The sequence below is a fragment of the Taudactylus pleione genome, unplaced genomic scaffold (genome assembly GCF_031769625.1).
Source record: "Taudactylus pleione unplaced genomic scaffold, aTauple2 ptg000214l, whole genome shotgun sequence".
Lineage (NCBI taxonomy): Eukaryota > Metazoa > Chordata > Amphibia > Anura > Myobatrachidae > Taudactylus > Taudactylus pleione.
Genome location: NW_028284616.1, coordinates 13,437,102 through 13,446,924, shown reverse-complemented (window position 1 = coordinate 13,446,924; position 9,823 = coordinate 13,437,102).

Genomic DNA, 9,823 nt, shown 5'->3' with positions numbered 1-9,823 from the left:
AGTAGGTAGACTTGGTGTGGCTGGGAAGCTATAAGGAGAATGATGGTAGCACGGGAGCTACTTGATGTGGCTGGGAAGCCGTATGGAGAATGATGGTAGCACGGAAGCTACTTGATGCAGCTGGGAAGCCGTATGGAGAATGGTGGTAGCACGGGAGCTACTTGGTGTGGCTGGGAAGCCGTATGGAGAATAAGTAGATAACTGGACTCCAGGTATAATGGAGGACGACTGTAACTCCGGTTAGGACCGGAGGGTAACTGGACTCCAGGTGTAATGGAGGATGGCTGGAACTCCAGTTAGGACCAGAGGGTAACTGGACTCCAGGTGTAATGGAGGATGACTGGATTATCACTGGATAGGACCGGCAGGTAAACTGGACTCCACGTAATTGGAGGATGGCTGGTTCACTGGTGTGAACCAGTAGGATTTCCAAATGCGCCAGGTATAGCTATTAGCAGGACTGCTAGATGAACTGGTCTGGGAACCAGCAGGTTTTCTGGGTATGCCAGGTATTGCTGTAAGCAGGATTTCTGGATTTGCCAGGTATTGCTGTTAGCAGGATTTCTGGGTATGCCAGGTATTGCTGTTAGCAGGATTTCTGGATATACCAGGCATTGCTGTAAGCAGGATTTCTGGATTAGCCAGGTATTGCTGTAAGCAGGATTTCTGGGTATGCCAGGTATTGCTGTTAGCATGATATCTGGGTATGCCAGGTATTGCTGTTAGCAGGATTTCTCAATATGCCAGGTATTGCTGTTAGCAGGATTTCTGGATTTGCCAGGTATTGCTGTAAGCAGGATTTCTGGATATGCTAGGTATTGCTGTTAGCAGGATGACTGGTCTGAGAACCAGCAGGTTTTCCAAATGCACCAAGGGTTGCTGCCAGCAGGAGCCTGGGATACACGTGTATACAGAAAATCAGATATAGCACAATCTGTACACCACGGGAAGTAACGAGATGTTCAGGCCCAGAATGCTATCAGAGGAGGATGTATATACCCTGGGTCTGGCAGGAATTGGTGGATGCAGTCAGGTGGTCTGGTAGTAGCACTCTGAGTAGTGGAGGGCACAACATGCAGAGGGAGCAATCATCTCTGCAGTACTGAGAGTCAGAACTACACCTGCAGTTCCAATCAAGGCTAGCAGTGTTCACAGACAGAGGAGGGCCCAGGTGAATAATCACTGGGGAAAGGAGAGCACAGTCCAAATGCACACACAGAAGTGTTACAGCCAGTATGATTTAGAGCAGATCTCCCAGGCGAATTGCACACACAGATCCACGAAGCAGCTGGCAGAGGTAAGTCTCAAGGCAAAAGGTAAAAACTAGCCAGGGTTGTGACAGTAGTATTGGATTCATTAGGATAATGTGCCAATACAGGATTTTTTTTATTTAATTACTAGACCCATTAAATTGGGTAACAAATGGACAGTTTAATTTGACCTTCTCTTCACTTACAGTTGTATCCAATTTTTTGTACACAGATTCCTTCTAATTTTCTTCTTTTTCTATGGCAGTATTAATTAGTGGCAAAGGATACCCTTTCTCTAAAAACCTTATCCTATAAATATCAGACTGCTCTTCAAACAATTCCTGTGTGTGTGTGTGTGTGTGTGTTTACACTGCCGGGAACACTGGCAGTGTAATTACCGAATGAGGTGGCAGAGAGTGGGAGGAGCTTCAGCCATCTGTAGAGACTGATTGGATGAGAGCCATGCTGTCCCTGCCGTTTTCGGGTGAAATAAGGATATTCCCTATATAACACAATTCACCGATACCATAATATAAGGTAAGCCTTTAAGGAAACCTTTTACGTTTTTCTGCTACCTGAGTAGTACTAAACGTGCTCTCTACAGTGCGATGTTGTAGGAGTTGGGCATTAACAGAGAAGATAATTGCATTATCTACTCTGTTAATCTGTTCCTGCATAGCTGGGATACTAAAATCATGAAATCATGTTTGTTGCCGCATGATTTAAGTACAAAATTGTTTGGTGAATAGACAGCAAAGTATGAATCTGCTAAGAATATCTCTGCAGCAAAAGGATGGAGAGAATAAAGATATAGGGCCTGATTCAGACCCGCTCGCGAGCGTTGAGCGCTTGCAAACGGGTCGATGTTGGCCCAGTGTGCATGCGCATGACGGAGGCGGCTCCGTCGTGCGCATACTCACTACCCAACTTACACTTTTATATGTACCTGCAGATGTTTTTCGGTAAATTGCCCTCCAAGATTGAGATCTTTACCTTAGTCAGAAAGCCTGGACTCCTTACTGAACCTCTCAAGCTCTATTAGGTACGGAGGGCCTGATTCAGCAGCAATAGCAAGTGCAACAGATCGAGCGATTGTTAGCCATTGTGCATGCGTATAAGCTGCAATGCGCATGCGTTGTGATCCCACTGCGATTACGTACACACAGAGGAATCCATCGCATAGTGAGTGACAGGCTGCGAGTGTTTCGGGGTCTTGACAGGGGAGTGGTCGGGAAAAACACTGGTCCGTTTAAAGTTAAACGCCGTTGCTTGGGTGTGCATACACAGCTTGAGAGCTCACTGCATGCGAAGAGACTTGCAGTGTCTGCAGCAGGTCAGATCTGCTTTAAGTGCTGCGAGAGTGGTTGATGTGCGTTAATGGTACCGATGTTTATGCAGAAGAGTGACAGTGGACGGATGTGAGAAAGAAGCAGTAGGCGTCTTTATGTTGGTGGCGCTTTGGAAAGCATTAGCATATTTTCGCAGCTGCATTCCGTGAGAATTCGCAGCTGCGATCGCAGTAGCATTCGCTGCTGATCCAGGCCCAGAATTTATTTATATTCTGACCTAATGAGGAGCATATTTGGTACAATCTGTGGTCTACATGGCAATGCAATATCCCTGCCCTACTTCTGTTCTCAATTTTATTGTACACCCAATGAAAGCATTGGGGTCCATTAGAATCCAGGAGCTTCATGTCAAAATCCTTGACCGTGCCTATATGTCTCAAGTGCAATTTAAACATATTGTCGAAGGGTGTAACCAGTGGGTTAAATAATTAATTTCCACATAGACATATAAGTTGTAACACATATACCTGTGCTAGGCCCCATTGAGGTTTGAAAAAAGGACATTGTATTCATGTAGTTCTAGTCTATGCATAGACTGGTCAGATTCACTTTTAATGTCAGACAAGACATAAATTGAGGGGCCAACTTGTACCTGTCATTAGTAGATGTATAATAAGTTATTCATACCTTATATGGTGTTGGCAGCAGACAGTTAGCCACATTCCATTGTAAGTTGCAGACACTGAGCATTATGGGTTACTGATAGTGATGTACATATTCTACACAAAGGGGTTTTGAAACAGATGTAACTCCAGACATTTTAGGATACGCCATAACTGTATTTCTTCGTCTGAGTATATCTCAGTGCTTACAGAGCATGTGCAAGAGATAAGAATGGTCCATGCTATGCTGTACCAATCAGTGCTTGGTACCCAGTATGTAACTAATATGGGCTTAATATCAAGAAAGCCAACACCCAGACTATGGTATATAAATCAAGACCTAGACAAAGGCTCTTCAGCTCGTGCATGGACTTGAGACTGCAGTAGAGTGCTCCCCAGATGAAGATGAGCTACGTCTTATGTTAAAGATGATGAATCACTGGTGTTGTTGGGGTATATAGACAAAAGTTGAGTATACTGTATACTTTGTATGTTAATTGTTTGTTTGATTGTTGTTTGTTTGTTACTTGTAATAAAGTGTGTTAATTTCTAATCACTCAAATGGTCATGTGTATGACTATTCATTTCGATAAGAACGAAATCCACCGTTATGCAAAGGGGAATTTAGTCTTTGCCCTAAAATGTAAATTAAGAGAGGCAACTCTTAACCACTATGTACAGTTGTGCCCAAAAATCAATAAATGTTGGTATAAGCTCATTAACTTCCTTAATTTTACATTCCACACACTCTTACCCCTTGATCCTGCAGCATTACATTTTGCAAATTTTGAGGTATGGAATTTTTATTTACCAAATATAGTTATTATTAGTCTGTGGATATCACCTTAGCCTCCCACACTCAGTATATCAAAACAGAATTGTTAGAGATATTTTAACCACTTAACTGCCAAATTATTTTTCCAAAAACCGCTCAGAAATTGTCGGGATTTTTTATGATTGAATTAGGTCAAGAACATCTTTTTTAAAACTTATCTAAAACGATTTATAATTTGATTTTTTTTTTTAACACAGTATACCAGTGATTCCCAACCTTGGTCCTCAAGGCACACTAACAGTCCTGGTTTTAGTGATATCCATGATTGTGCACAGATGATTAAATCAAATAACTGAGGTACTAATTAAGGCCCTCATTCAGAGCCGTACGCTCTGAGCAGAGCGCACGCTCTCAATGAGGGCCGTCCTCCTGGACGCTCGTATAGCTGTGGGTCACCACCCACAGCCTATACGAGCGTGCAGTTTGATGGCCGCGATGGTCTTGAGCCGGAGCCTGCGGTTGAGGTTTTCAACCGCAAGGCCCGGAGTGATTTTGGCTCTATCAGAGCCAAAATCACTCCCACTGACATCACTAATGACGTCAGTGGGCCGGCTTCTGACGGTAGGCGTTCCCTTAGGAACGCCCCCGTCAGGGAGACACGCCCCCGGCACGCCCACCAAAGGGGGCGTGCTGTCAATCAACATCGACAGCATGCCCCCTTTGATCAGACACAACGAACGAAGGAAAGTCCTTCGCTCGTCGCGTCTGGCGCATGCGCACAACCGTCGTGCGCATGCTCAGTGCAGAACATCGACCCACTTGCGAGCGGACAGCCGCTCGCGAGTGGGTCTGAATCAGGCCCTAAGTCACTTCTGCTCAAGTATGGCTATCCCTAAAACCTGGACTGTTAGTGTCCCTTGAGGACCGTGGTTGGGAACCCCTGCAGTATACCATAAAAATAGCAATTTTTATAGTATACTGTAATAGTAGTTATTGAGAGGTGTACCATCGATGGTCAATGGGGAAGCCATCGACAAAAAAGTTAATTGATAATTAGAGACCTCATCCACCGATGTTGGCTTAACACTGTTGGGGGGCTGCCATCGATGTGCAGCATTGGTGCCTGTCAGCAGGTCAAAACCATATTTTTTTTTATACCATCGATGGTTTGCAAAACATTGATGGTCAGTGACCATCCCTAGGGTGTGTGTGTGTGTGTGTATATGTGTATAAATATATATATATATATATATTACACACACACATATATATGTGTATATATATATATATATAATTCACACACACTGTGTGTGTATATATATATATATATATATATATATATATATTGTGATAGGATCACTGGTAAAGTGGTCTGTGGCAGGTACATTTGTCCCAGATTCCTGTCTTATGTGTTCTAAACCCCCAGGAGAAAGTCTGCAGTGCAGCAGGCTTGAGTTGGGACCTGGGGGTTGTGGTGGAGAGGGAGGGCTCCACCCACGGCCACTCCAGGTTTTGGATCTTGCAGCCTGGTAACAGGCTTGTTAAGGTTTCCACCTGAGAGTGGCCAATATAAGCCTAGTGTGTTGAGGGCTGATTGTCTCACCTGGGAGAGCAGACAGGGAGTTTGCTCAGAGACACTTGAAAACCTAAACTGTAAGTGTTGTGCTGTGCTTTTGTTGCTGGTGAGGGCACTAGGCCCTGCCAGGTTCTGGTAGTGAGGGAACTACCTGTGAAGTTAGTGCCCCGACAGGGCTAGGATTTTTGTTTATGTTTTCTTTATGTTATTTCTGACATTGTACAATAAAGACTGGCGCCGACCAGCTTGTACTTGCATCCAGACTGGTGTGCTGCTTCCCTGCTGCTGTGTGTGTGTAAGGAAGGAGTCCTCTACCCAGGAGAGGGACCCCCTAACCTAACTGTGTCACAATATATATACTGCATATATATATATATATGTACTGCATATATATTTACATATGTATACCATACTGTCTGTGTCTTTACTGCCCAATCACTGCGGCCAGCAGTGATCGGGCACAAGGGAGGCAGAAGAGGTGGAGCTGCTCCTGGCCGGAAGGGATGAGGAGGAGGTGGGGTTGCCCTCGGCCTGTGAGAGAGCGGAATAGTATAAAACCCTTTCAGTTGCTGTACCTGGAAGTGACGTGAGAGAGGGCAGAAGTGGATGTTTTTGCCCACACTTTCCAGGAAAATAAGAAATTCGGCCCCTTGCAGGCTCGCTTCGCTCGCCACGCTGCCGCCACGGTGGCTTGCTACGCTCACCACATGGTTATGTTCCCCCTCTATGCCCACTTAATGGTAGGGAATGACATTGGACACTGGCTGGTGATGTCATCGTACACAAATGGAAGGGAATCTATCTGATTCCGTGAGAGAGAAGACGGATGGGGGAGGTGACGGCTTCTGGCGTGTGGCAACTGGAGGTGACAGCTGCCCTTGTAGCTGCATGGAGAGGTGGATGCCGCTGGCCGAGTCCTGACACATCGCCTGCGCGGATGCTGCTATTCATGAAGCCGGGGAATCAGGAGGTGAGGATGCCAGCTACTCAGCAGTAGCTGCGACTGGCTTCCAGGAGTCTCGGCTGCTGCTTACAGTAGTAGAGGTTTTGGCTGCCCTCCAGCCGCACCCCGGGGGGTGATACCGGCATCCCGACCACTGCTGGCCACAATGATCGGGACTCAGCAGCAGCCGCGGCTACAGGAGCCGCGGCTGCTGCTACTATGGATGTCAGCCACACCGAAAGGGGGGTGATGCCGGGTGCCCAATCACTGTGGCCAGCAGTGATTGGGACACAAATGAGGTGGAGCCGCGGGTGTAGAGGGACCAGGAGGTCCCTCTGATATAGGAGGCTGCGGGAAGATTAGCTTCCCGCAGCCACCCAGTGGGCATTTCTCACTGGTCGTATCAGATATGACCATGTAAGGTAAAGCCCAGTCTGGTATGGTTGTATCTGATACGACCGTGCCAGGCAAGTGGTTAATAAATGGGAAGCACTGTCAGGCCTAGAGAAGGGAGTTGAACGATTTGCTCGTAAATGGGAACCTTATATCATCTCACTACGGACAGCTGAACAGAATAACATATTTAAAGTTTTCAAAACTACTTGATGTCTGCTTCAACAGTTGTACCAGTTATTTGTTTGATACTTCTCCGTGGTGACTGCTGGCCTTTTACTCTTCTGTTCTTCAATTGACAGGTTATTACACTGATGCATACTTTGTATTTTGAGATAGAGTGCCCCCTCTTCTTTTCTCCTTCTATTGTTTTGGCACAAGAAAAAGCCACAGAGGGCTGGAGGGAAGCATTAGGGCAGAGGTTCCCAAACAAGGTCCTCAAGGCTCCCCAAAAGTTCAGGTTTTAGAAATTTCCATGGTTGGGCACAGGTGACTTAAATAGTACCTCAGTCAATTTGATTTAATCACCTGTGCTCAACCATGGATATGAACCACCTGAACTGTTGGGGTACCTTGAGGACCGTGTTTGGGAATGTCTGCATTTGGGTAAAGATATGGCTAGTTAGGGTCACCAACTCTGCATCAGCTTTTCCCATGTATATATGGTTACCGTTTATCCAGTCTCAATCATTTCATAAAACATCTTAAACATGGTTTCAATTCAAGGTAATTTCTGTTGCAATCAAGTGTTACATTTTAACTTTTATAGGTTTCATTTGGTTTTCTTGTCACATCATATATTACATACATTTTAGGGTTCTGGTATAAAAGATAGGCTTGAATTAGATAGACAATGTCTAGATAGACATCAGATGTTAGACAGGCAATAGGACGACAGGGACAAAAGGTTGACACAGTAAAGGTTAACATGATAGAAGGTCAACAGGTACAAAATGTCGACAGGGTCAAAAGGTCAACACAAAAAATTATTGCCACAGAAATGGTCAACATTTTCTAACCCTAAATCTAACCCTCCCCTTGGTGCCTAACCCTAACACTTGCTCCTGGTGCCTAACCCTAACTGTCAGGTTAGGTGCCTGACTCTAACCGTCTCTTCTAGAGCCTAACCCTAACCCTCCCATAAGTGCCTAACTCTAACAGCCAGGTTAATTGTCTAACCCTAACCCTCCGGTAAGTGCATAACCTTAAAAAAAAATGTGTCAACCTTTTGTGTGCCGTCCATTTTTGTGTCGACCTTTCATATTGTTGACTTTCTTCCATGTCGACTTTTTGTCCCTGTCTACCTATTGCCTGTCTAACATCTGGGGATAAATGTAATAGACTGCGAGCCGGCACCACTAAGGGAATACATGCGAGTATGCCCTTATTTAAAGCAGCAAGCATGTTAAAGGCTAAATCAGCTTGGCTTAGCCTTTAACATACTTGCTGCTTTAAAAACACAGGCATACTCACATGTATTCCCGCAGTAGTGCCGGCTCACAGTCTATTTCATTTAGCCCCTGGTATCTATCTAGACATTGTCGACCTTTTTACTGTGTATCTATAGCCCGGGGTACCCATTATAGCGCTCGTCTCTTTGTTACGTTTGTTTTCCAATTTCTCTATTCTAAAAAGAAAATGTTTAGCATCTGGATGCTAGTGGTCTCTCTGTATTCACTTTTGATTATGTAAATTAAAATGTATCTATATGTTGGCAGATATGCTTTGTATTGCTGTTTGAATGTATTTTTTGTTTTATATTCTTGTGTATCCTTTTTTGGTAACACTATGATACTTAATAAAGAGAATAAAAAAAAATTACAGTGAAAAGATTTTTACTTTTGCTGGATGCAGAAAAAGCTTTCGATTTGGTGACATGAGGCCATCGTTATGAGACCCTTTGAGGTGGCTCCCCCCCAGTACATACAATTACTTAAAACTTTGTATACAGCTCCTTCCTCGCATGTGCTGGTGAATGGTTTCTAATCTTTTCCTTTCTCTATTCAGAGGGGACCAGACAGGGTTGTCCTCTCTCTCCCCTATTATTTGCTCTAGCACTGGAGCCCCTCACCTTCACATTTTGATGGCTTCCGTTTTATTTGGGGATAAAAGTTGGGTCATTTGTCTCTGACCCGGCCACTTCTATATTGGCTATAATAGAAACAATTGCCTTATTTAGTTCATTCGCAGGATATTGTGTTAACATCCAGATTTGCTAGAATAGTATGGCAATCCAAAAAGTCCAAAATATCTAATTTCCAACTATTACAGTCAAAGACCTCAGGTGGTATGGGCCTTCCCGATATTTTTGCTTTTTCCCAGTCAGCCTTCATTCACTATATTGTGGATTGATTATTAAATCGTAACCATTTCACTATATTCCGCTAGATAAAGCGCTTTTTACCCCTTACGCCACAGCTGCTCTGCTCCATCTTCGTAGAACACTTATCTCACCTTATATATTACACCATCTCTTCTTTAGGGACACTTACGCAGAATGGCTGACAATTATTACAAAATTAATAGAAAATTAGGTAGATCATACTAGATCCTGGTATATACCCATTTGAGGAAGACTTTCTCCCATCCCTGCATAATACGTGTTTTTTTGAGTAGAAGTGTAAAGGAATGAAAACCATCTCCGATGTGTTTTATCCGGGCAGCCATATGTATTCATTCATGCAATTATGGGACAAGTTTAACCTTCCACATTCTCATTTTTTTCATGTACTGTATCTACAGCTAAGCCACTTTGTATTATCAAAATTCCTTCAGCACCCTAGGCACACTTCTCCCTCCACTGACATGTTTAACGCCTTGTTACATTATTTGAAATTGAATGTGTTTAGAATTAGATAACTTTACCCAGACAAGGTAGCACAAAACCCTGAGAAACTATGATATTGAGAGTATTAAGGTCTTCTGCATTGCATGA